The 25,686-nt window shown below is 39.8% G+C and overlaps 1 long non-coding RNA gene across 3 annotated transcripts; it reads right to left on the bottom strand.

Annotated features, from left to right (window-relative positions):
• Positions 1-9,475: 9,475 nt before the first annotated feature.
• On the bottom strand, positions 9,476-21,478 carry LOC122189734. Of its 3 annotated transcripts, none has more exons than XR_006181948.1 (5): positions 21,404-21,478; positions 14,567-14,659; positions 11,752-11,805; positions 10,916-11,064; positions 9,476-9,736 (listed from the first exon to the last, which is right to left on the bottom strand). It is a non-coding gene; the product is annotated as an uncharacterized LOC122189734 (long non-coding RNA). The 3 variants fall into 3 exon arrangements; XR_006181949.1 differs by having other exon boundaries at positions 9,476-9,562; XR_006181950.1 differs by lacking the exon at positions 21,404-21,478 and adding an exon at positions 15,077-15,155.
• Between the last annotated feature and the right edge of the window lie 4,208 nt (positions 21,479-25,686).

Raw genomic sequence — 25,686 nt, 5'->3', positions numbered from 1 at the left:
TTAAAGCCATTCCCCCAGTCCAATCACCGCACACCCTTATAAAGAGTCTCTTCTCAAATCCTTTACTGCGAATCTTTATACTTAGAGGTTTTCAGTTTGGGTTGGGTTTTTGCTGTTGTTGTTTGTTTTTTGCTCTATAATTACTGACATTGAATTTTGTTTGCCATTTTGTTAATCCATTGACTCTGCAACTCCTCTTGGCTAACATAAGGCCATTCTGAAACTGTTGTTTTTTATCTGCATCATCAATCATTTAGTTATTCACCTCTTCTTCATCTGTCCATTATGTTACAAGACCAAAACAAGATAATATCCCACAAATAACCTCCCTCTCTTTTGTCCAGCTACTTCTGTCTTTTAGTCAAATAAAAGAATTTTTCCCATTTCTTTCTCTCTCAAAGCCTGACTTCCTCAGAGCATATTCTTACAACAGTGTTGTGCCTCCTGCCTGCCCTGCTCATACTGCACTAATGTTAATCCCTTCATCAGCGAGAGACTTGCCAGCAAAACCTGGGTGCACACTGGGGATCAAGCTATGTCAGGATTTTGCTCTTACATACACATTCATGAAACTGCAGAACACAATGCTATCTCTGTCAAAGACCTCCAAAAGCCTTTCAGGTTTTTCCACATTGTGTATTGTAACTGCAACAAAGCTTTCTTTTTGTCTGTGAGACTTCACCCTGGCTGTCCCTACATCTCTGTGTTTAGGAACATCTGTGGTAGCACATCCTTTTTTGCCATCTTTGACCAGTGATGGACACTATGATGCACAGAAAGAGCCTTCTTATGAGTGAAAAGATTGCTCCTTCTAACTTCCAGTATCTTTATAGTAGCTTCTCCTGATCTGCTTGATATGAATGTCAGACTCACTAATCCATCAGTTTCCAGTTTTTCAGATCGACTCTCAATTCTTTTTTAAAGACTGGTATCCCATTTGTAGCCTTTGTTGTTGTTGTGTATAACCAAGATGTTATAATCGCAATATAATCAAAAGAGTAAGGCAAAGCAGACAACGATCACAAAAAGAGAATAAGTAGAAGAGCTTACCCTTGGGTTGAGCTCACCAGAAGATACCAAAAGAGGGGATCTCTAGAAGAGATCCTTCCCCTCTGGTAGCCAGCTCTTAAATAGGTCCAGGAGGGGTGCAGCCTGGCTCCACCCCTTCCGGCAGCACAGGAGAATTGCCTTCAGCTGTGCTCCTCTGGCTGACTCAAGGCTCACCTCAGGTGATCAATCAGAGGTTCAGGCCGTGACTCAGCAGCTCCCATACATGTTGTCATTAAGTGCTTTATGCAATAACTCAAACGGGCCTGTAGTTTTGCACCAAAATACACAAAGCTCCTGCATGAATTTCTTCTTGTCCTGGGAACTGCTTAGATTCATTTTACTGACTTATTCCAAACCCTTCCTATGGATGCTTCAGTTTCTCACATTCATCTCCTGCACAGAATGATCCCACTGTCCAAATCATTTTTGCAACCAGCACTAACTGAAACACATTTTTAGCTCTGCTGAAATGTCTTGTCTTCACAGAGCTCTTTTTCTACACCTTCATCACATATTTGCCCTGTTGACTTTTTGCCCATCTTCCTGCCTTAATGCTTTCGAGAAAGGTGTTATAGCAGCCTTCATACATTTAGATTTCCCCTCTAATTCGTTGTTGTTTTATTTTATTTCAGTTCAACATCCAACTTGCTAGAGGTTATGTTTTTCTTATTTTAGTACAGATAAGCCTTCCATTTTTTTTTAAAAGATGCCTTTAATGTCATTTAGCAATTTCCACTGCCTTGATGTCTGACCACAACAGAATTTTCTTTTCCTTTCAGTCTTCTAAAAAAACTGATCTGGTAGGTGGCATAACTCTACTGCACACTTTTAAAATAGCCTTCTGAAGCAGACTCAGTGCTGCCAATAATCACTTTGCAGCTTTATTTCTGATTTCCTTTATACTGAATTACTGTGGTCCTACTTCCCAAAAATCCTAAGTGAGCTGCATGTATCGTCTCAGATTCCAGTTTTCAGTTCTTAAGCAACAACACCAATTCAGATCTTCTCATGGGAATGACCCCACTGACACAGGCTCTCATGAGAGGCTTAGATAAGGTCAATGGACTGGCATGAAGAAGGTCTTTGAGGACCTGAAATATTCATCCTAATAAAAAAAGAAAATATTTTTTCCATATAGCTTTTTTGTGCCATCAATGTCTGTCAGCCTTCTACCCGATTTGAGACATTTGCACACCACAACGATCACTTGCCTCTAAATTGCATAAATTGGTCATAGCCTCATTATCCAGACTTATGGAATATTAATTCTTCAGGGAATTAAGATTCAAAAATTGTTATAAGAAAAGGACATTTGTAATTAAGAACAAAATTTAACCTTCTTCTACACAATCAGTCTGTTTTACACATACTTACGATAGTTGCATCTCCCACATGCATCCTGTATCTCTTCACAGAATCACAGAATCGCAAGGTTGGAAACGACCTGCAAGATCATCTAGTCCAACCTCCCTCCCATTCATATTAGTACCACAAGCTACTAAACCATATCTCGTAGTTTCTCATCCAGGCGCCTCTTGAACGCTGCCAGGGATGGTGACTCCACCACTTCCACTCTACTCCTTCCTTCAAAAAGCAGCTTAAAGAGCTGCATCAATCGTCATATCCTCAGGATTCACAAACTTGCTGTGGACTGGAAGAGGAGAAAGGTTTAATCGTGCAACTCATACACTTCAGTGTCTCTTCCCAACCTGTCTGAAGGCAGCTGCCATCATTGTGCAAAGGGAGAACAGCTACATCCCACAGACCAACATGAATCACGTAAGTGCTCAGCAGTACAGAGCAAGAGGAACCCACTTCTCTGATCCACACCAGGCATGACATATATGCACCTGTGGAGACAGTGAAGGCCACACCAGCAGCTTGGAGAAACCCAGGAAACGTTTGTGCTGAAGGTGACCCTGAGAGAGGAGGCACAGCAGCTTCACAGCTCCTCCAGGCCAATGAGTCCTGCATACATGAATCCCTGTGCAAGAAGCAGCAGATCAGCAAGAAAAAAAAACTAGAAAGTGACTTCAACCTTATAAGCCTTAGTTGATCTTTCTTCCATAGGATCTAATAGCTCGATGCTCTAATAGTTCTAATGGGCTTTGTAGTGTGATGCTGTTTATTTTTCTTGAGAGAGCTGTGCTTCACGGTGGTCTTTGTCTTCTCCTTTGTTTTAGACAGAAACAGGGTCAAATTCTGGCTTGCTAAAAAACAAAATTTGAAATAGCAGCTTATACCACACTGGCCAGATGCAGCAGCCAACAAATCCACCTCTTACTTTAAAACTGAGATATCCAACCAAAACAACCACCACAAATGCAAGGGGTGGGTCTAGCAATCCAGAAGGGGCCTGCTACTTTCTAAAGCTGATTTGTTCTGGGATGTCAGCAGTGTGTGTCCAGTGCTGTCTGGGTATCTTTCCCTGCTATGCACCCAAGGACACACAGCAGTGGCATATCCTAAGCAGGTGCATGGCACTTGCCAGCTGGAGCATGGGTGACTTTAAGGTGCCCAAGTCAGGTTTACAAGCATTCCCATGCCTCTGGACTTTGATTTGCAAGGAGAGACAATGAGGAAGTTGTTTCAACTGCCCACACAAGGCAATGTCAAAAGCATGCCCCAGTGGGTTTCAGAAAACATCACTGCAGTTTTGCACCTCTTGCAGGGCCAGGTCTCTTCGAGAAGGCTTTGGTTGTTTTTTTTGAAATTTATCTCAGACATCAGCTGAGATAAGAATGGGAGCTGTGGATTTACTCATCCTAACATCTAAACAGCAAGGAAAATTAAAATTCATGTTGTAAGAAGCCCAGCTCAGCCTTTAACAAAAAGCTCCTAATGCAGTGCCAAAATGACTCTACTGGGGAGGAAAATGCAGTGTCACAGGATTGGTGAAGAGATTTTATCTCTTCCATTGACAAAGGGATAGGACATATTTCAAAGAACAATGAAGGGAACAAATTCATAGAATCATTAGAATTGGAAAGGACCTTTAAAAGCCATCTAGTTCAACCCCACCTACAATGAACTGAGACACCTACAGCTCTATCAGATGCTCAGAGCCCCTTCCGGCCTGATTGTGAATGTCTTCAGTGACAGGGCATTCACCACCACTCACCTGTGCCAGTACCTCAATGCCCTTATCGTAAAAGCTTTTTCCTTATATACAATCTAAAGCTGCCCTCTTTTAGTTTGAAACCACTTCCCACTATCCTATCTCATCAGATCCTGCTAAATAGTCTGTCTCTTCTTTTCTTACAGGCTCACCTAACCGCCTAGCAAAGCACTTAAAGTGAGGCTGCTTAAGAATTCTAGAAATCACAGCAAAGGAATTATTTTCAGAAGTTTATCCTGAACGTTCCCTCAGCAGTTTTATTCCCTCACTAATAGAAAATCCATTAGGGATGTCATTTTTTAGTTTTAAACATATTTTCACGGTCATGCTGCAGGTAGACTACCAAATGTTTTTAAGATGAAGCTGTTTTTACACTTCAGTGTGACTACAGGAGTGACAAACACCACAGGTTACAACACAGCGACCTTACCTTTTTCAAAATCAAATCAATTGCACAACAGGTCATACATTCACAGATCTGTAAATACAAAGACTCTGTAAACAAATGACACAGTTCAAGACTCAGTGTGAAAGAATTCCCTTAAAATTAAAACTTCAATTCATATCCTAAGAGTTAAAATACAACATCTCTGTTTATAAATTACAACCAACTTTTCTTCTCTATGGGCAGCCTGTGGTTCATAAGCTCTGCAGGAGTTTTGAATAAAAATATATAAGTAACAAAATACATGAGAAAAACCAACACAGAAAAAGGAAACAGTAAACAGATACCCTAGCATCCCAATGAATGAAGGAGAGAAGAAAAAAAATGTATATATATATACCTCTTCACAGAGATCTTACATATGTTTCTACAACTAGCTGAGCACAGCTTTTTCTGTTGATAAGAGATCCTTTAATTGACTTCATTTGAAAAACATCAGGTGGGTGATTAAAATACTTATTAGGTATCTGTCCCACTCCTGTCAAGGCTGATTGCAGCTGAATCAGGTTGATAGTGAACCTCTCCCTGAGGCGGAAATGATAATGCACTGCTTGACTGACTCCCTGGGTCAAACCAAGTGGTACAAGCCATGCTGCAGACTATCTCCCTGGCTGGCATATAGTATTAGCTACTCTTCAATGCAAAGTATATTTATTATTCACTGCCAGCTAGCTTTCCACAACCAGAGAAATAAATCAGACACTCAGAGAAATAGAGAAAGTATCAAAGAAAATCACAGTAAAGGTGGAAAAATGAGAAGGGAGGAAAGAAAATAAACACTAACATATGAGCTTAATCACATTTGCTTACCCATTAAGAACTAATTTTTCTCCTGGAAAGACTTCTCTCTAAACACTCACTTGTATTCTGCTCCTGTCACGCAAGCATGGAGTACTTAACCAGCAGCTGTGAGCAGGGCCACGTGCAGGGCCTTGGTCTTGCATGCCCTGTGCTCATGTGAACCTTCTGGGGAATGAAATATTTAACACCAATGTTGTTACTTTATTGTCTAGAATCCAAAACAGGATATTACAACTATTGCAGTGAAAGTGGGAGTTTTATAGGATAAATTTAAACAACATATTTCATAGACGTTCTCTCTAGAGAAGGTTTTTGCCTATCTGAAACCAACTTGCTGGTTAACAGAGAGATTATGACACTTGTACCCAAATGAAAAGCAAGCAAATGCTGGGAAAAGACCTCTATTAAGTCAAGGCAATCAAGAAGTAGAATAAAATATACTTCTTACAAGGAGATATCTCTCATGTGAGGTTCTAAATTCAGTTGGTGAAAAAACATAAACGGCAGCAAAAAATCCCTTCCAACTAAAAAAATTCTATGATTTTAGAATCATTCTTTCTGCAGTTGTGGACTATGGTCTGCCCTGGGATATGGAAGACTGTCCACTCCCAAAATGCTGTTTGCATCATGTGAAACAACCTGTCTTCTACAGGAACAGTTCCCTTGTGCCAAGAAGAATATGGTATCTTTGCCTATCTCACCAATACTTTTAGATGGCATCTGTATCAACAAGAAAATAAGAAAGCACTGGGAGTTGGACTTGATGATCCTCATGAGTCCCTTCCAACTCAAGATGTTCCATAATTGCTGCAAACTACTATGGGGCCTTTATGACTGCTGCTTTGAGCTTTGGTGGCAATGGATGTCTGCATAGGGATTCCAAATTCCAACAAAACAAAGTTCCTGCAAGTTGAAAGAGTGGCTGAGCTGAGGGTGTTTGTTTGGAACAGATTTAAACAGCATCACAGCAAATTTGGAGTGAATTGTAACCAAATCAAAGCTGAGGACAAAAAGTTAACTGGTAGAGAGAGGGCAGAGGAGACCTGGAGTGCAGCAGAGCTTCCATCAGGGCAGACATGGGGATGCAGCAAATGGTGCTCAGGAGTAGCTGAAGAATAATAAGCATCAGAGAAGAGTCAGTGCCAAATGACAGAATAATGCCCTTTCATCTCCACATTCAGGCATGGCTGACTGGTATGTAGAATGCCAGTTTTTCAGAAATCCCATTTACATTCTGAGACATTGCAATCCCCTGGGCAGGTGAACTGACCTCACTTGGGCTTGGATCACTGCTTGTTGACAGCTCTGTTGAAAGAAACTCATTTCACGAAGGAATTTCTGAAATGCAGCCAGCCATCACTGACCTTTCTATTAAAAACAACATTAAACTCATTCTTGAGCTCAGGACTTCTTGAGAAAAAATGCAAACTGCACATTTCTCAGGGAAGCAGATTCTAATAAAAACATGCATTGTAACATTTGGCTTTTGACTATCTATCTGTCTCCAGGACTGGAAAGTTGTTTGAACCACAAACTTGGTGCCTATGTACTCAATTAGTGGTAATTGTTCAAGTTTTCTAGCACTATCCCATCAGCAAACTATGAAACACAGCAAAACTAATGAATACTCTGAGAAGAAATGAGACAGGACATGTAGTTGGACATCACAAGTTGATCCCTCATTCAGTAGGCACTAGAAAGCAACTGCCATCAGAGGGAACAGAAGGACAAACCGCAAGCAGTACTCCTGGATCTTCACTCCAGTGCACACTCCATCTCATTAAATCCCATCCCATCTCATCATACCCAGCCCAAGCAGAACACAGCAGGGGAGCATTCTGGAGGAATCACCAATGACAAGGCAGGCTGCCAAACTAAGGCCTCTAAAGAATGAACTGTAAATAACTGCAAGCAGAGATTTGTTTTCTATCATTCATCTCCTACGGAACACTGTTTTCTACCATCTGCAACGAGTAAAGCCACTCCCTCAGCCTAGGAAACCGCAGGAAATTCATTAAATGAGGAAATAAAAGAAAACCATTTTTTTTGCAAAGCAGATAACTCCTTAAGTTTGGTAGACATTGCTATAATTTTGTTTTTAATGGCAACATATTTGTTTAGAGCAAGCTGACATTGAATGTGGCACAAGTGGTTCACATACAATGAGTGCTGATCAGCTGAAAGCCCTGAGAACACCAGCTTTACAATAGTCCTCCTAGTGCAAATCGTCTTAATGCTCCATTACTCTTAAGATCACAAAAGTCCAGGTAAAAGGCTTCTCCTTCAGCTTCACGGTTTTCTCTCTCTGTTCCGACTGAAACATAGTGTTCACTATATTCCTCTAGAGATTTTTTAAAGTGAGATATGAAAAGCAAAAACAATTAATGTCTAATGAATGACATTTCCCCCTTTCCTCCCAGTTACCAAAGTAAGTTTCCAAGCATTAGTTCAATTTAGCCTAATGGTAGCAAATGCTAAGACCATTAAGCAATACAGAGGGAACAAGGAGTCACAATGTGTTACAGCTTATTAAAGTGCCTTTAATGCTACCTTAAAAGCTCATGATTTCAATAGGCCTGGAATGTTACGTTAAAAAAAAATTAACTCAAAAGGTAGATTTTTTTTATTCAGTGGATCTTGTGTACAACACACAATGACTTATTCATCTTAAGAACGTTCAGAAATAAAGTCTCTACAGGAGCAGAGAGATTCCAGGACCAAGGCTATTAGGCATGGTGGTAACAAGTACAGCTAACAAGACTGACAATATAAGGATTTACATCCTCTTGCAGACAGAGTTCTTTTGTTGGGAGAAATACATATTCCTCCTCTTTTGTGTTCCTAAATTGGAGTTCTCTGCTTAAAAATTTATTTTGATTCTCACTGCTCTTGTTGCGTGCTTTTCTTCTAAGGAGAAACAACTGGGTGAATCTGAGAGACAGACATAGCATTCATAACGCGGGTCTGCAGCTGCCTTCTGTTTGGAAAGCTTAGTTTAGCAGACTTAATGTTATTATTCATTTATTTGCATGGGCTTGGTAGGTCTAAAGTTACATTACACCCCAAAAAATATATTTCCATTTCAATTTTATTTCTCTTTTATCCAACATTCCCTCCAGGCTGAGAGAGACCTTAAAGCTAAAGGTTAAAGCTGACATTTATGGCTCCATATTTTTGTTTATATTTGCACATAACCACATAAAAATGAACAAATCTCATTTCCATATACACTTGGATGCAACAGCAATTTTCACCAGCACTTGGTAAGCAGAAGACAAATGTTTTATTGTTAGTACTCCAAAAACGGTGATGACAGTAATTTGACCAACCTTTTGAGCAGGATAAAACAGACGGCAGAACCCTCCGTGCACTATGCAAATTTTAAAAGTGTAATTAGATGATCAAAATTCAAATTAAGTTGTAGAGCACATCATTTTCTTCTCACAGTATTGCTGATTATCAGAATGTTTTGCATGGATACACTCTTTTATGATGCAGTCAAATAACTCATGGACTTTAAAATTCAAATCATAACTTCAGTTTTTAGCATTGTCACAAATGTCGAAATACATCGGCCACAGTGAAGAAATCATTCTCCACCAAATTATAATTTAATAAATATTTGCTATGTGTATTTTCCATTTCCTGTTCAAAATCCAGTAAATGCCCCAGCACATTTGTTTTTAAAACGTTTTATCTCAACACTTGCACTTTCTGCCACAAGACCTACCTTACCTACATTATGAGTGTTGTGTACGTATTAGAATAAGAGGCTTTATTACCAGACTAGTATTTCCTCTTTGTTCAATCTGCAGATACGCATAGCTTTCAATTCAAACTGAACACATCTGCCAAAAACCTCATGCCATCAAGACTAGTCTCTCTTATGTACATGCAATGGAGAAAATAAAGAAATTATTATTTTCTGTGGTTAGTTGCTAGCCCAGCATGGCTTTTTTGTTTTTGGGTTGGTTTGTTTTTTTTTTTTTTTTTTTTTTTTTTGTGGCAAACATAATTCACTGGATCATTTCAGGCAGCATCAAGAAAACACTGCATGTAAGTTCAATTCACAAAGAAGTCTTTATTACTTTTCCATTCGTCTGTGTCCAGCTGTTGAATGTCACTGATTCGCTTATCCCCACAAATGGCTTCATTCATTTACAGGTTTCCCAGCAGAGACATAAATCGCAGAATCGGAAGGGACCAGCAAAAAGACAAAGAAGGCTGTATCACTTTCCATGGTTTTACTGCTACTCTTTCTTTCACATCACTCCACTCAGCTGCAGTACTTGGATTTGGTGCCCATCTGCAGCATGAAGGACCTAGACAGGGAACATCATCCCCAGGTACATCTCCCAGCTACTCCAAAGTACTATGAACATTTCCTCTGTCATTAATTCCTACACAATTCCACACAAAGTTTTGGTTGCATGAAGCGAGACCTTTACACAGGTTATTTTATATAACAATACATAAAGCATGCTTCACCTTTTCCCTCAAAGATGGATCCTGTCCTTTTGCTGTACATTAGGGTTGCAATGCTTAGTTATTCTATCTCAATAAGTAGTCATTGGCATTTTTCATTGGAAACAAAACTAAGAATATTAGGCAAACTACTATACTAGCAAATAGAAGAGGTCAAGGCTCATCCTCTGACCTTGAGACTGAAGGACAAAGTCCAGCTTTTATCTCCTGCCATCTGGGATCAGTGCCCAGATGAGGCAGAGCTCTGGGTCGGATCCAAGCACTGCTGGGGAAACGTGCAAGTTGGCACATGCCAAAACTGTGCCAGGAACTGAACTAACAATCTGGTTATTAGCCCAGGCTTAGATCCTGGCATTAGTTAGATTATAAGTGTTGCCTTAAAGGCCTACAAAATCTATGGAATGCAATAAGAGCAAGTACATTTTTTGTAACCATTTTGTCATGCATCATCTTGATTAAAAGATTAAAATAGTTGCCTTGGAGACATTCTTCTAAGAAGTTTTACCATGTATGCTTGCAAATTCTCAGCTTCCACGCTGAAAATAACTAGTCATCTACATGGAGAAAGAAAGCCCCACTGACAGTATCTTAGAATAAGCTCAAGAGAAATGGAGAAAGCAAGGAAGACACGATTGGTGTGGCAGCAAGCAGGCATGGAGCAGCTGCATGACAGCTAGATGACGGTCTGCTGTCAGTCTGTATTAGTAGAAGAGGATGACGGGTGCAAGAATACCAGTAGCAACAGGCCAGGTGGGATCACAAGCAGTTTGCAGCCTACCCCATAAATGATTGCTTGCCACCTGTTAGTCAAGCTGTACTACTTGTTTGCTTCTTCCAAATTAAATCATAGAAAAATGATTAACAGAAAATTAACATGGCATTACATTGGGGAAGAACTATTGCTGCTAACTTACATTTCTGCTCTGAATGCTTGGATGTAAGTTTCAGAGTAACTTTTGATATTAATAATTATATCATTGTAATCATCTTACCCTTTTATTAGTATTTCATCTTACCTTCATTTTACTCAATTCTGGGCCAGCAGTTTTCAAATAAATGCCCTCTGGAAACTTACTACTATTCCATTGCTCTTTTGTATTGTTCTAGAAATCTGGTCTTTTTCTTCTTTCATCAGGCCCAAATCCATGTTATTTTTTCTGTAGAGCTAAGCAAGACACCAAAAAAAAGTTCTTTATAATGCTAAAAAGATCAAAACCCTGTCCAGTTTTTCCTCAGTTTAGGATATTTCAAAAACTTAAATCATGTTACTTTGCAAGATGAAAGTACAACAAACAGAATGTGTCTGCTCCCACCACTATTACTTTTGCCCTGTCTGTTCTTCTCTTGTATTAAAGCAAAGCATCCCACTACTTAGCAATTACAAGTTACAGAAAGAGGAGTCATCCAAAGAGTAAACAAGACTCCCACTGTAGCAGTTTATTTCCATAGTGATAAGCAAAACCACCTGGCAGGAAACAATTTGTCCAAGCAATAGCATCAGTATCAGTACTTAGGTTTATTAACTACCTTACCTCCCTAGCAGTCTCAAATCATCTAGCCTGTACAGAATGACTGTTATTTAAAAAAAAAAAAAAGAAAAGAAAAAGAAAAAAAACCACAAAGAAGGGAGAGCATTTAATATATATATTATTTCATTACCCAACCATTTCTTGCCTTTTTATTTTAAAGGGAGAAGACATTTTTTTCTCTCAAGAAGTTTTAAATGGAGACATTAGAGAATCTTTCAGCCATCAAACCAAAGGCCACTATATCAACTTTTGTAGCAAGGACAGCACAGAGAATACCCATGAAACCTCATGCACGCACAATCAGATTTGTGTTGAAAACTTACTTTCCATGCAGGAAACCCAGCAGCCTCATGCTGATCCTCAGAGGTAACGGTTAGCTGGGGAAAACATATTTCAAGGTATGAAAAACTCAAGTGAATCACACTTTAGTAATCATGCAGGATGCATTTTGATACATGACAAAGCAACAGATAATGAAGAATTGTTAAGATGAAACTTCAGAAAAATACCAGATCTGGCTAAAAGACACAATTTAAAGCTTGTTTTTCATTTGTTTATCATTCTATTAAGTTAAAGAACTGTAGTGTTATTTCTGAACCTGTAATTACTGTCAGCAAGGTATTTTGACCTATGATAAGAACTTGTTTGTGTGCGTATATACATATGTGAGTGCATGCATGGATGCATTTGCACTGGATAAATGTCTTTAAAAGCCCAGATAAACATCTTAGGACACATATTACTTACAGACTTTATTTTCAAAAGTGTAGGTGCCACAACATCAGCTACAAGGTGTGTCCCCAGCAGTAAGTTGGTGTTTCAACTAAACTATTATTTTGATTTTTTTGGAACATAAAAGTCATTTGGCTTATTTCACTCATCTGCTACAACTTGTTTTCCACTTCTGCAAGCTCCCAGAAGCACAGACTGGTTTTGTTACCTGTTTACACAGTGCTTACCACAGTCTTTGTCAGGACCCACATATATGGTACTGTACCTAGCATACATAGGCATGTCACCTCTGATGAATTTGATGTCACATTTAGGCACACAACTAAACATCCCTATAGGTCTTGAACGACTCCAACTGTATCTAAACTGAAATTACAGAAAACTGTTCCCATGTAGATATCTTCTGTTCAGATCAAGCCTGCACCTTCTCTGGAAGATCTGGGATCCCTCAGAAAAAAAATTTGTATTTTTCTTCTCAACTAACAAAATATTCTTCTAAAGTATAAGATCTTCAAGAACAGTGGTTTTAATAACATTTCTGGAAATATTACACCTCTGAGAATTGGATGATGCCCTTTTCCCCTCAGGTTTCCTCCAGGAAAGTGCCTGTGTTTTCTTGTTTCTCTTTCCCAGGATTTCTCAGGAATTTCTCTTACTAGTAAAGCCTAATGAGATCATAAGTAGGAAGGCAGCCTTGCTTAAAGAACAGCAGATACTGTACTGCTCCATTCATAGAACATTCAGCTTAACAGTTGACATGCCCTGACCCTCTACAGAGCAATATATTTTTAAACAATACAGAATAGAAGGAATAATGTCTTCTAAACCAACAGGATTAAGAACATGATAGGAAGATATTGAACTTTCCCAAGCCATGACTATCACATAAGGCAGAAGCGTGAGATATTTAAACTCCATGTGGGCAATGTGCGACTGATGCTTTAGCAAGAAGAATTTATATGTTCATCCTCCCACGTAAACTTCAAGATTAACACGTAGATCTGTCTCTGAAGCTGATTGTTTTGTTTCAAAAAGAAAATTTGTGCCCTTCTCATAAGCTTAAGGTATTTTTGCCTGAGTAGTCCCTGTGAGACACTTCTGGAAGTGTCCACAGCAGATTTGCAGAGCAGAGCCTGGAAGCAGTCCCCACGGAGAACATCTCTTCTCTTGCATCACCTGGGCACAGCAGGACATATTGAAGTTCAAACTGCAATCATACTCTGTCCTGTGGTCCTATCCTCCCCACTGCAAGTGAAGGTGTTTTTTGTTTTTGTTTTTTAATAATAAACTGTTTGGAGAGAAATCCTTTATGTAATAACACAGTCACGATCTCTATTTTCTTTATCATTTAAGAAAATGTAAGAGTATAATCCTTGCCCAGTGACTTCTACCAGCATAGATAAACTCAAAACCTGGCAGACTTGACCAGGCTACAAGATCAATGAATTAAGCTGTAGGTTTTTCAGATAGGGATCTTTGGGACAAGGATATAGGCATTCATTCTCACTTTAACTTCTAGTGTCCTATGGATAGAATAATAACACATGAGCAAAAGCAAGAGAACAGAATACACAACTATGATGTATTCTTTGAAGATTTTCCATCTGTGCAACTTCATGGCAAAGCTATGTCCCTCCTTGTGTAGTTTTCATTTCTCTTTCAACCCAAGTGTCCACGATTCTTTGCACCTACATGCTTTTTATTAGGCAACAGGGCCAGTTCTGGAAGAACATCTTTGCACTTCAAGTCTGGAGAATTATGTATTATTTGACTTGCATCCTATTTGGACAGTCTGCTTCATATATGCTGGTCTAGGCCTAAAGTCCTCCAGACTTCAGTGCTAAAAGGAGTGTAAAAAAAAAAAAAAAAAAAAAAAAGCCCAGATGCACCAATCATAACCCACAAATAATAGAAGAGAGATTGAAATAAAGCTGAGCTCTGTATTTCACATCTCTATTGCAGAACACAGGCTGTGTTCAAATGCCGATGACAAATGCACCAGACTGCTAACCTTGTGCCTCTCTTCAGTTACAACACCTACAGGCGCTCTTTTGCTTTGGATGTGTTGCTGCTTAAGCCTTTATCCTTCCATTTGCATCAACTTCTGTTCTGGACTCAGTAATGTCTATCTACTGTATCACTCAGTGTAAAACATTCCACTTCTCAAACACTAGTTGCATTGCCCTTCTCACATCAAATGAGATAGACATTCTCTTGTCATTTAATTTTTAGTTTTATGACTGCAAGAGTGTTTAGCAATTTTCTGCTGCTTCTAGTAAATAATTCGAAGAAAACAATCATGGACAAAACACAGAACAAAGAACTCAAGGAGGATAACTTCAGCCATTTATTGCTGCTACTAATTTTACTAACCTTCTTACCATAATTACTTATTGGCCTACTTACCCAGTTATCCTAACCTCACAGCCTTGACTTCCGCTGCACTTGGGATTCAGCGTTAAAAAAAAGCTTAAGTCTGCTACTGACAGTAAGTGCAACCTAAAAATGGAACAGAGGAAGAGCAATCATTCAAATGATGTCATCCCAAAAAATGTCATTTCTTTGACAATAGTTCTTATCACTGTGAAAGTCCAAGGATGCACAGAATGGAGGAGGAACATCTTCCACAGACCAATTGCTACAGAAGGGAAAATTCCCAGGCCTTTCTTCAGCTTCTAAATAGGGCAGTGATGTTCAAAGCTAGTCGCAAGCTAAAGAAATTATTCTGAGTTCAGTTAGGTATGACGATCAGTTTGAACTGATCTGAGCAGTAACGGCTTTAAATTACAAGATGATAGGTTCAGATGAGATGATAGGGATAAATTGTTCACTGTGAGAGTTGTGAGACGTTGGCACAGAGAAGCTGCCCCATCCCTGCAAGTGTTCAAGGCCAGGTTGGATGGGGCTTTAGGCAACCTGATCTACTGGGCTGAGGGAGTGGAACCAGATGTCACAGCTGTGGAGATGGGGACAGTGAGTCTGGATTCATTCTGCGCAGGAATTTCTTTTCTTCTAAAATGAGTGCAGTGATACAGGCTGTTCAGAGCTGAAGGGGCAACTCCTGGAAAGACAAGGAAGATAACTGGTAATGACTGATGGAGTCTAGAACCCTTAAAGTATTTTTTTGAACTGGCTCCAGGCTACCAAGAGTGCAAAACAATCAGTGGGGGTAGAGTTTTCTACCAAAACCATAGTACTGATAAATGAACCACTTTAGAGGATCACTGCAATGGGATGAAAGCTTCTTTTAGATTGTAGAACTGAATATTTGAAGTGTTGAATGCATATACCACCCATCCCTGTCAAAGGGCACAGCTGTATATTGCAAATGCGTTAGGTTTGTCCCAAGTGTTTGCTGTTCTAGAGGCCTGCAGTAATTACTTCACATGCACTGTTACAATGATAACCATTATCCATCCAATTATACATCATTGGAGGAGTGCAGATGTTTGGTCTTAATTATATGTATGAAAAGTTTAAAAATATTACAGGTAGAAGCACATTCTAGTATACCTTTCGACAAACTCACAGCTTTTAAGAGTCACAACATACACACGGCATTAACAGCATGCTATTCGTTAAGAGCGTGTTGCACTAATTGCAGCTCAGTTGAAAATAACTTCAAAAATGCTTTTCACATATAACCTATTTTCTGTTGTTGAACTAAACATTGCACTTATATACAGTTCACCACATCAGTTTTTGTTTGTTTGATTTTGTTTTTTCTTCAGTGTGTTGTAAAGCTTTGATTCTCCTCCTCTTTAACAGTACTGATATGTGCTCACAGTGTTTATAATTGATGCTCTGGGTATGTTTAGGAATTCTGGCACCAGCTCTGTCCCTCCCCATCAGCCCAAACTACATCTATTCATAAGGTTAGAAAGTGCACACCCACATACATAGATCTTTGCAAATCAAGCAATGTAGCAGCTGAGATTTTCAGTGCCTTTTAATCTCAGTCATTAAAAGAGGCTTCTAATCTTTTAGTAAAGCTCTGTTCAAACTGTATTGTAATCTGTTGATCTCTTTAAGAAGCTACTGAATTCCTCCATCACAAGCATCCGTTTGTAGTGACATGTGACAAATTAAGGTGGTGTTTCTTTTCAAGGTTGGTACCCTTTTCTGACACACTAACTCAAGGCAGTGAACAAGGAAGGTTGAAGTTTAGCCAAAAGCACATTTGGCTCATACTGGCTTTTAACCTTGAGCTGGGCTTCTGTTTGGCTAAAACCTGTGAGGAATGGCAAAGAGGAATGAAACTGGAGAAACATCAGAAACAACATAACTGTTACTTTCATTCCTATTCTTCGGGCATCTGACCCTTCATTTATTCACAGGTTCAGCACTGTAAATATTAAGAGTTCTGAACACTGGAGAAGTAATCGTTGAGTTATCATCGCAGCAAAATGTAGACACGTGTGATACTTCATTTAAAGGAAAGCAGTTTTTGCTGCAGGTTTGAAGCAGTACAGGGTACCACATTATCTCAGCGTACATCTCCAGTGCTAGAACTGGAAGTCAAAGCCATACAGCAGAACTCACTTCACATTTTCTGTTATTAAAGGTATCTCTACTGAGAATTACTTATGCACATACTGCTGCAGAGAATAACACTATTTTCCTACAAAACTGTTTATCCAGTTATATAAGGGGAAAAAAATAGTCCATCTCATCTGTCAGTGTAATATACTACAGTTTTTTTATCTCCTCATCGTTTTTTAAAGGCAGTGAAAAGATGCTGCAATACACAACTCATGGTTAGTGACAAATCTTGGAGGACATTTTTCCATCCCTAATCTTGTCTGGGATAGAGATGAAAGCAAATGAATGATATGAAATAGCCTGAGAAGAAGGAACTTGCTTTGCAAATTATTACTGTCAAAGAGCTGGCATCGCATTCTGCCTTGGCCAAAGTACACACAAGTAAAAGCACAGCAAGTCTCTCTTTCTGGCCACAGTGAACTTCACTGAAAGAAATGTGTTTTTAATGATGAACTATAAGTAGGACATTTTTACAGATGCTACTTGTGTCATACACATCATTCTGTTCAAATAAGAGACTAGCATTGCAATGTTATGCTAATTGAGGGATTTTAATTATTAGATATTTGAACATAAGGTATTTCTTTTGGCTTTTATAAGGACTCTTCATAGCATAACAATTACTAACTAGATCTATTGTGCAAGTTTAACCTTCAAATACTTACATTTGCATAAGTAAATGCTATCTTTTTCTCTTATTAAGATCTTCAGTATAGATGTTATACTTTAGTATACAAATAGTCACATGCACAAGTACCTACCCACAATCAAGCTCAAAACAAGTTTGCCAGAAAGGAGTTACAACATAAAGAAAAACAGCAAAAGGAGCCCAGCAGAATAGAAAAACAGAAATGTCAAATGTTTCAATTGCATCTATCATGAATTAGCATCTACAAGCACAGAAAAGTAAGAAAAATAAACTATGTGTATTGAATCTACCATGACTCATAGCAGCTCTATTGTACTTTCTCCTGTTTATAAAGTACATTCACTGTAGTTCATGGCACGCTAATGCTGTGAGAAAATTGTTGCTCCCATCTCAGATACGCAGAAGTTGAGTAAAAGAGCAGTTGAATGGCTCTGCCATTTCAGAAATCTAACCTACAGTTCTCAGGAAGGGAGACAGACTTAAAGGGTGTATAGAATACAAGGTGACCCAAAGGCAGAGGAACTTGATGTCAAACGTGACTTTTTAAAAAGTAAAATAATACAGACATCACAAAACACTGTGTTTTCCAAGGTTTAAGAGGTAATAACAGGTACCATAGCCTGGCAGACTTCTATGCTTTGGGGCAAAAATGCCAACATGTAAGCAGGTTAAGCAACTACTCTGCTTATTTTGGGTTATTACTCCCATGCTTGCAGCCAATCTGCAGCCTCTCGTCCTTGGGGATGCTGGTGACCCCCTCAGTGCTGCCTTGTCCCCAGTGCCCACTGTTCTGACCCCTGGTGATGCAGGAGAAGCAGAACACCATGGTACAGCAGCCTCAGGAACAGCTCTGAGCAGCTCCTCGTGAGCTGAAGTTGTCAGGAACTAATGAATTTTAGAAAAAAAGAGAGGGAAGAAAGTACCAGGAATAGAGCATGGCTGTAGGTTGACAGAAGAATGGAAAGAGCAGAGCTGAAGATAATGCAGGAGAGAGTGATAGAAGCACGTGCTGGTGGGACAGTGACAGCATTGCATGGGATAATGGATGGTGTAAGCCAGTAGCCAGAGCTAAGAAACTCTTTGATGTGCACCCAGAGTCACATTTTGACCTTTAAAGCCTGTGCACATCTAGGAGCTGGCAACTTCCTTCTAAGCCTTCAGAAGAAGAACAGAAAAAAAGAAGTGTAAATGTTTTACCTCACTGTTACTGCAGACCACCTCATTATTCCGTGTCAATGTTCAGAGCCACGTGGCTCTGGCCTAGCACTCTGTTAGCAGGGGTAGTGTGGAACTCAGACTCCCAAGGGTTGGCAAAGCAGCTGGCTTGTTTCAGCCAGGGACCTGAACTGAGTTATTTCAAGTAATTCCCTCTTTTTCTTCCACAGCAATTGCTGAGAAGCGAACTATTTATAACTGTTATACCATTTTCCTGTTTACAGTCGCTACGGCTTTCTATTAAATGGCAATTTAGTCATACATGGGAGTTTTATAGGTCTGTAACACAGTGCCTTCAGTGCTCTCCTGGGGCTACAAACTCCTCATACAAACACGTTAGCATTGTAAGAATGCGCACAGAAGCACTGCAAGAAGTATGGGCACCTTGAAATCTAGGTCCTAGGACCAACACCCTCTGCTGAAAGCCAACCTGTGCTCCTGAGGCTGGAGCTGGACCTCACTGAAGAAACACAGGCCCTGCACTGCACAGGGTATGCAGCCATGCTACACACCACACACGTCTGCACCAAGCCAGAGCTGCTCTTTCAGAAAAGGAATTGGATGAGAGATTTTGCTGAGATGAGCTCTCCACCAGCACAGCAGTAAGGAGTCCAAATAAGTTCCATGTTACATTCTCTTTTTCCCCTAACAAATTTAAGCTGGAAATTTACAGCCAAGCACGCAAGAAGCGTCAGACTTTCATAACATCCTATTCATGTAATGTTTCCTGCTGAGAATTCCCTTGCTACTTACCAACCTTAACACAGCTGTAAACACTTAAAGTCTATAGTGGTGGAATTAATACTTCAGAAACTTACTGTTCACAAAGGCCCAGCTGTGTGCTCAGATTATGTCATAAATTTTGTGAAAGTGGAAACAACACAAATCAAATCTCATCAGGTGTGAAATTTCTAAAATATACTTTGGGTTTGACTCCCATGTATGTATCCCATTCCTATGTAACTTCTGTGGGGGAAAAGGTAACACTTTGCAAATAACCCATTCTTAATCCTTCTTGAGTGTATAGAAAATGCAATTTCTTTTTTCTTATCGAATTTTTACCTTCCTCATCCACAATCACTACAGACATCTGCACGAGGAAGGGAATTATACTTCAGAGCTGGCCTCATCACAGCTTCAGTTAAGGAAAAAAAAAAAAAAAAAAAGAAAGAAGATGACTGGTAGTTGAAATGCCCACGTTGTAACTGTTTGTTTCTTTGCTTGCTTTTTCTTGTCTTTAACCACCAAAGTACCTTTCCCCACTGTAAGGCACTTCTCTTTCCTTTTTCCTTCCAGTTTTTGATAGCATTCCCTGTCACTGAAAGCTACCCAATAATTTCAGCCCTATGTGACAGGAATAAGTACAATAATGTTTATGAGTGAATTAAATGCATAATGGTGGCAGTAAATAGACTGAAACAAATATCCGAACAGCAAATAAATCTGGATCCAGACTTGCATTAGGTTTACAAAAAATTACATTCCACTGGAGATCTCAGGGTGATCAAATGTCAGTGGCATTTCCAGAGCTTTAAAATGCCTCCATAGCTATAAAAGTATTGGTGATAAATTTTAGAGTCTGCAGAAGAAACGTAAGCGTAGCGGGCTCAGAGCAGGTTTGAAGATCTTTGTATGAGATATGTTAACAGAGTTGTGAGAAAGACTGATTCCATGTAACTGTGGCATATAAACCCTTCTCCCTCACACCTCTTCCTGGATAGGAGTGGTACAGGACACCAAAGGAGCATCAGTGAGACACACCATGGCACAGATTTTCCTGCACAGAGATGGTACCTGCCTCATGTTTATCTCCTCTATCAGCACCAGTGTGCAAGGGATTTGCTACAGCTGCTGCCTGGCAAAAGCCCAACCCAGAGAGCACTGAGATAAAGTGCAAGGCCTTGAGGAAGCACCCAAGGCCTTAGCAGAGATTAACTCAATCCCTTGTCTGAAGTAGAGCATCCGCTGTTGTAATGCTCACTTGCTCTCACGGCTAAAATCCAGTTGGCAGAACGACTGCAAACACTAACATTGCTGCTCTCTGGGATGACATGGTTCCTTACAAATACAACCTACCTGTAGCACGTTGTCTTTCATCACCTGATGATGAGCCTAACGCAATGCATCATGTAAGCTTCCAGACAACAAGGTCAAAAGAACCCTTCAAGCAGCTATTCACCCACTAAATAACATTACAGAAATCAGAGTTTCAAAGGGGTATGTGTGAAGTGGTTTTGACATGCTGAGCTCCCCAGTCCTCAGTGGCACTGAGATGCCTGACAGAACCCAGAGACTAAGGCTCAGCCTGGAAGAGCTCTGGTCAGATCAGCACAATGAGGCTGTGGGGGACTCACAGCTGCATACATGTGGGCTGTTGATTAATCTTACATGCAATCAAAGCCTATTTCAGATACTTACTGTAACTTCAGGTTTGAGTATACAAATAATATTTGATGCAGTGTATAACCTGCATTGGTGCTGGTCATGCATATCTGCTAAGCTTCTTAACTGAAATTAAAGTGACTTCTGTAACCCATACATAAAGCCTATGTGTCGGTGTACTTCTGGCCACTGGTCAATGCAGAATGTGTTATTATTGTCAAACAGAGAAAGCTGACGTATGGATAAACCAGCACATCTCACTGCAGGAACCACCTTACCCCCTCACTACCAGCCTTATCTAACCTCATGCCAGGACTGCCAGAAGTGAAAGAACATTTTATGTTACTGTATAATCAACAAGTATACCGATACATATAAGTATACTTATAGAGAGAAGCTGACTGGAAAGATTAATACATTAGTGAGGAATAATTAGAAATGAATGCAAAGCTTACCTGGGTCCTAGGCTCACAGAAAAAGGCCCAAGAGGAACAATCTCCAGAGAGAGATCTTTCCTTAGTGGCAGTCAGCCCTTAAATGGGGTCTAGGAGAGGTGCAGCCAGGCTCCATCTCTTCTGATCACACAGGTGAATTGCCTTTACCTGTGCTCCAGGGCTGACTCAGTGCTTGCCTCAGGTGATCAATCAGAGGTTCAGGTCATGATTCAACAGTTCCCATACAGCTATGTGTTATGGATGACAATTGTGAGGACTCCTGAAAGAAAATACAACAGGAAAATATCTGGAATGTTGCCATAGAGGATAAAACTGATAGAGAATTACTGTAAGCCTGTCCAGCCATTTTAGACAACATTTTGCTGTAAAATATGACATTCTTTCATTTTTTTTGCTGAAACAATTTCAGTGTGGCAACAAAGTGCCTCAAAGAAGCAGTCCTAGGCTACCCCAGCTGTTTGCTTTGTGATATCAAAGTTCATAATGCTTTTCAGAATAACTATCTTAAGAAAATATATTCTTCAGTTTACCTAGCAGGGCCCATGTTTGTCTGTCTGTCCATTTTAAAATATGTTTGTTTCTCCAGCCAGAACTATATCAACAGCCTCTACAAGGAGAGAAAACCTGCCATGGAACACCAGCTGAAAAGTGGAAATCTACCAGGAATCATAGGCACAAATGTTTTATACAAGTTGCTGTGAGTTTATACAAAAGGACAGCTATCTAATTGAGAAAGCATCCGTAAATATTTACTTCCTGATAATGAAGATAAGCTGCATGCCAAAAATATAAAAAGTATTCTGTTCACTGCAAAGAGTGTGTGCACTGCTTCTCAAGTAAGTTCCAGCTGAGATTACACCCTTCTCATAGCATTCTGCAGTATAAAACATAATCTGTTAGCCAAGGCAACTTCACTTCTGGGCATATTAATCAGAAGTAAAAGGTCTTATCCTACATTTACTCAACCTATCGGTTCAAATAGGATGCAGTTCAAATAGAATGGGCACAAACATTCATTACGTAAAGCTAAAGATTTCTTTTCCTTGATGATGGGAAATAAAGGAAAGGAAAAAACAATTTCTTCCTGGCTCCTAAAAGCAGAATATTGTTTTCATTTTCAATCTACCAGTCTCCTGAGTTTTCATTCTCAGTTTAGTAAAAACATAACTAACTCATTGTGAGATAACATTTTTATTCTAACTAACAAACATGAGTGCATTAAAGGCTTCAGATCAGCAGTCACAGTGCTATGCAGGCTGACATAACCATCTTTCAGAGCAAAACAAGTCCTTTCACAATGGCTTCATTTTAGGCACTACCTTTCTCTCCAATTACATACAAGCAGCAAAACAGCTGTCAACTCATAAACTCATTCAGATGTCTTATTTAATTAGGTTTTATTGTACAGCAGAACTAGTTTCTGGGGTTAAACTTGGAAGGGTAAATGATCAGTGATAAACAACAAAATTAAAGAGATTGTAGGTAGGATTTGCAGGAGTCATATCAAATTATGAGGATAATTAATGAGACAATTTTATCATCACTCCTACCTTAAGCTACAGAAAGTAAGGTCAGCCCTGTGAGTAACTTGATCCAGTGGAGCTGAAATTTGCTAAGGAAACAAGTCGCATAAACACGTTCCTTAATTGTTTAGTCAAAGCTCAATCTCTAAGTCTAATGACAGACAGATAGAAAATGCATCGTATTGTTTATTTACAAAAGGAGTACATTTTGCTCACAGGCTCTTTCTGAAAAAAATAGCAAAAGAAGCTCTGCTGGAGTTCCAAAGATCCTGTTATTTCTTAACTTGAGCAGAGCATCAACGATGGGAAGAAGCATTGCTCTTAGCCACATTAGGTTAAAGGGACAGAGGTCACCAAGCTCCAGACCTCACCCAGAGATCTGAAACCATGTGTTTTCTTGCCCAGAAATGAATAGCCAAAATATGAAAATATAGAAATTTTGTGCAATTACAACATGGCTAACCTTCCATGACAAAATGGCATCCTGCAACCTAAGGAATTCCTGACATGAAGCACTCAACCTGCCATCTAACTCCCACTTCTACTACAGAACACAAGTGAGGATGGCATCACCAAGTTGCTGCGCAGCCTAGAGAAGCACACTCCAGTTCACATTTGCTCAGTTTAGAATTAAAACATATTCTATCTCACTTAACCACACAACTGAACACTGGAAACCAAGATCTCCTTCTCACTTATTGCCAACAATATGAGCCTGTTTCCCACAGTCCCCAGACAGGTCTCAGGATTAGCTGGGTTATACAAGTGATTACCCAAGGTTAAAATAATCTGGTGCTGAAATTATGAGCAAGGGCAACATTTGTCCTTCCATAGATACTGAGTTTCCCTTACTCACCACTGAGTAAGGGAAAACTTGCCTCTACTTGTGCTTTTGCTGGGAAAGTTTGTCTCAAATGGGGGATGGCAAACAACTTTGCCCACTTTTGGACCACTGTCACTAATAAAACACTCCTGCTCAGGCAAGATGCTTGCAGCTGGACTCTGTCTCTCAGCTGAATTAAAAACAGCAGTGTTACAAAAACAATTCAGTTTCCACATGCCTTAAGCACCTAACGTACTATTTATCCATTTTCTTCTGAAATCTACACAGTATGTACTGCAAGCCACTAAAGTACTTGTTACATGCTTCAACAATACATCCTTAATGGCTTTTAAAATCAGTTCAACAGTTTTAATTCCTGAAAGTCAAATGCGTGCCACTGACATCTGCAATGGCATCAAAACTTGTAGGAACCCTCTGGGAACTCATCCCAGAGTTCAGTGCTGTTCATTTTACTGCTACTTTTTTGTTGATATTTTAACAGGATTTTTTTTTTCTCACACAGTGAACACTTGGCAATGCCAATCCTTCTCCGCTCAGCTTACTCCATCACTGCTCCTGAGCTTTGAGTATGTGCACAATTCACAGTACAGTTGAAACTAATAACTTTAAAAGACCTAAAGTAAAATCAGTGTTTTAGAAAAAGTATGAGATACTGACAACTTTGAACAAATTCATAGTATCCAACTCAAAGCTATCAGACTGGACGCAGTGTTTTTAACATGAAACACATCCCTGATACTCAGCAATGCTGTATCAGTACTTCCGTGCTCAGTCAGCTGAGCAGCTGTTTTCCTCATCAGCTCTCTCTCTTCCCCATGAACACAACCGTGTCTGCATCTTTGCCACATTCTCCCCTCAGAGTTCAGCCTTCCAGAGATTTAGTTAAGGTAAGGCACCAGTGGACCAACCGGCAACACTCCTTCTTCCACCACTGTTTGACTTTTAAAGATAAAGCATGATTGTGTGTGAAAAAAAATGGGGAAAATACACTCTGAATTTAAACCAGGACAGTTTTGGAAATGACATAAGTTTCTGATTTCCTCTTTGCATCACATAAGGCAAACATACATGCAGTCAGTCCTGCAGCTCATTATCAGAACACACGTGCTCAATTAAGACTGCAGCATCTCAGCTACTTATCTTTAATCCTAATTTTAAGCCAGCGCTCTCCTGTTTGTTTAAAGATGACCTTCTATTTTTAGAGACAGGCAAAGATTGGTATGCAAATACACACCATGCTATTTAACAGCTTATAAGGCATTTCACTTTTAAAAGGAAAGGCAAAAAGCTGTATTTCCTTATGATACGACCTCTATCCAAGTAACTGAGAGAAGTACAGAGGGAGGGCTAACCTAAAACAAGCCTGGAAACGGCTGCAGAATAAAAGTTACCAGACAGTCCACAAAATGGCTTGGCTTGGCAAGGACCTTACTACCCACCCAGTCCCATCCCTCTGCCATAGGCAGGGCTGCCACTCATCAGCTTGAGCTGCCCTGGGCCCCATCCAATCTGACCTTGAATGTCTCCTGGGATGGGGCATCCACAGCTTCTTTGTGCAACATAAGACCCAGCGAACGCTTGCACTGCCCAGCAGGGCTCTGTTTCACCACAATCCATGGTACCATTCCCTGGTACAGACAAGAATCCCTCAGGGCTTTCTCAAGGGCAAATATTTATGCTAAGACCACTTGTAATTACAAAAGAATTGAAATACTTGTCATTAAGTGTTTGTTTTTCTTTCACACCTCCAGACCACCCATAATATCACTTGTTCACATTCATCAAATATTACGTCCCTGCTTCCCCCCCACTCACTGGGGAAAGTAAGGCAAAGAAGGTAAGTAACGGCTCTTGGGAATGAACTTCCAGTTCCTCATGCCAGGAGCACAAAAGATAGAAAAAAAAAAGAGCACAAG

This window comes from Lagopus leucura, unplaced genomic scaffold, assembly GCF_019238085.1.
Source record: "Lagopus leucura isolate 7727_CA_CO unplaced genomic scaffold, USGS_WTPT01 Super-Scaffold_100157, whole genome shotgun sequence".
NCBI classification, from domain to species: domain Eukaryota; kingdom Metazoa; phylum Chordata; class Aves; order Galliformes; family Phasianidae; genus Lagopus; species Lagopus leucura.
The sequence above is the reverse complement of the archived record's forward strand: the minus strand, read 5'-3'. Positions and strand labels throughout refer to the sequence as shown.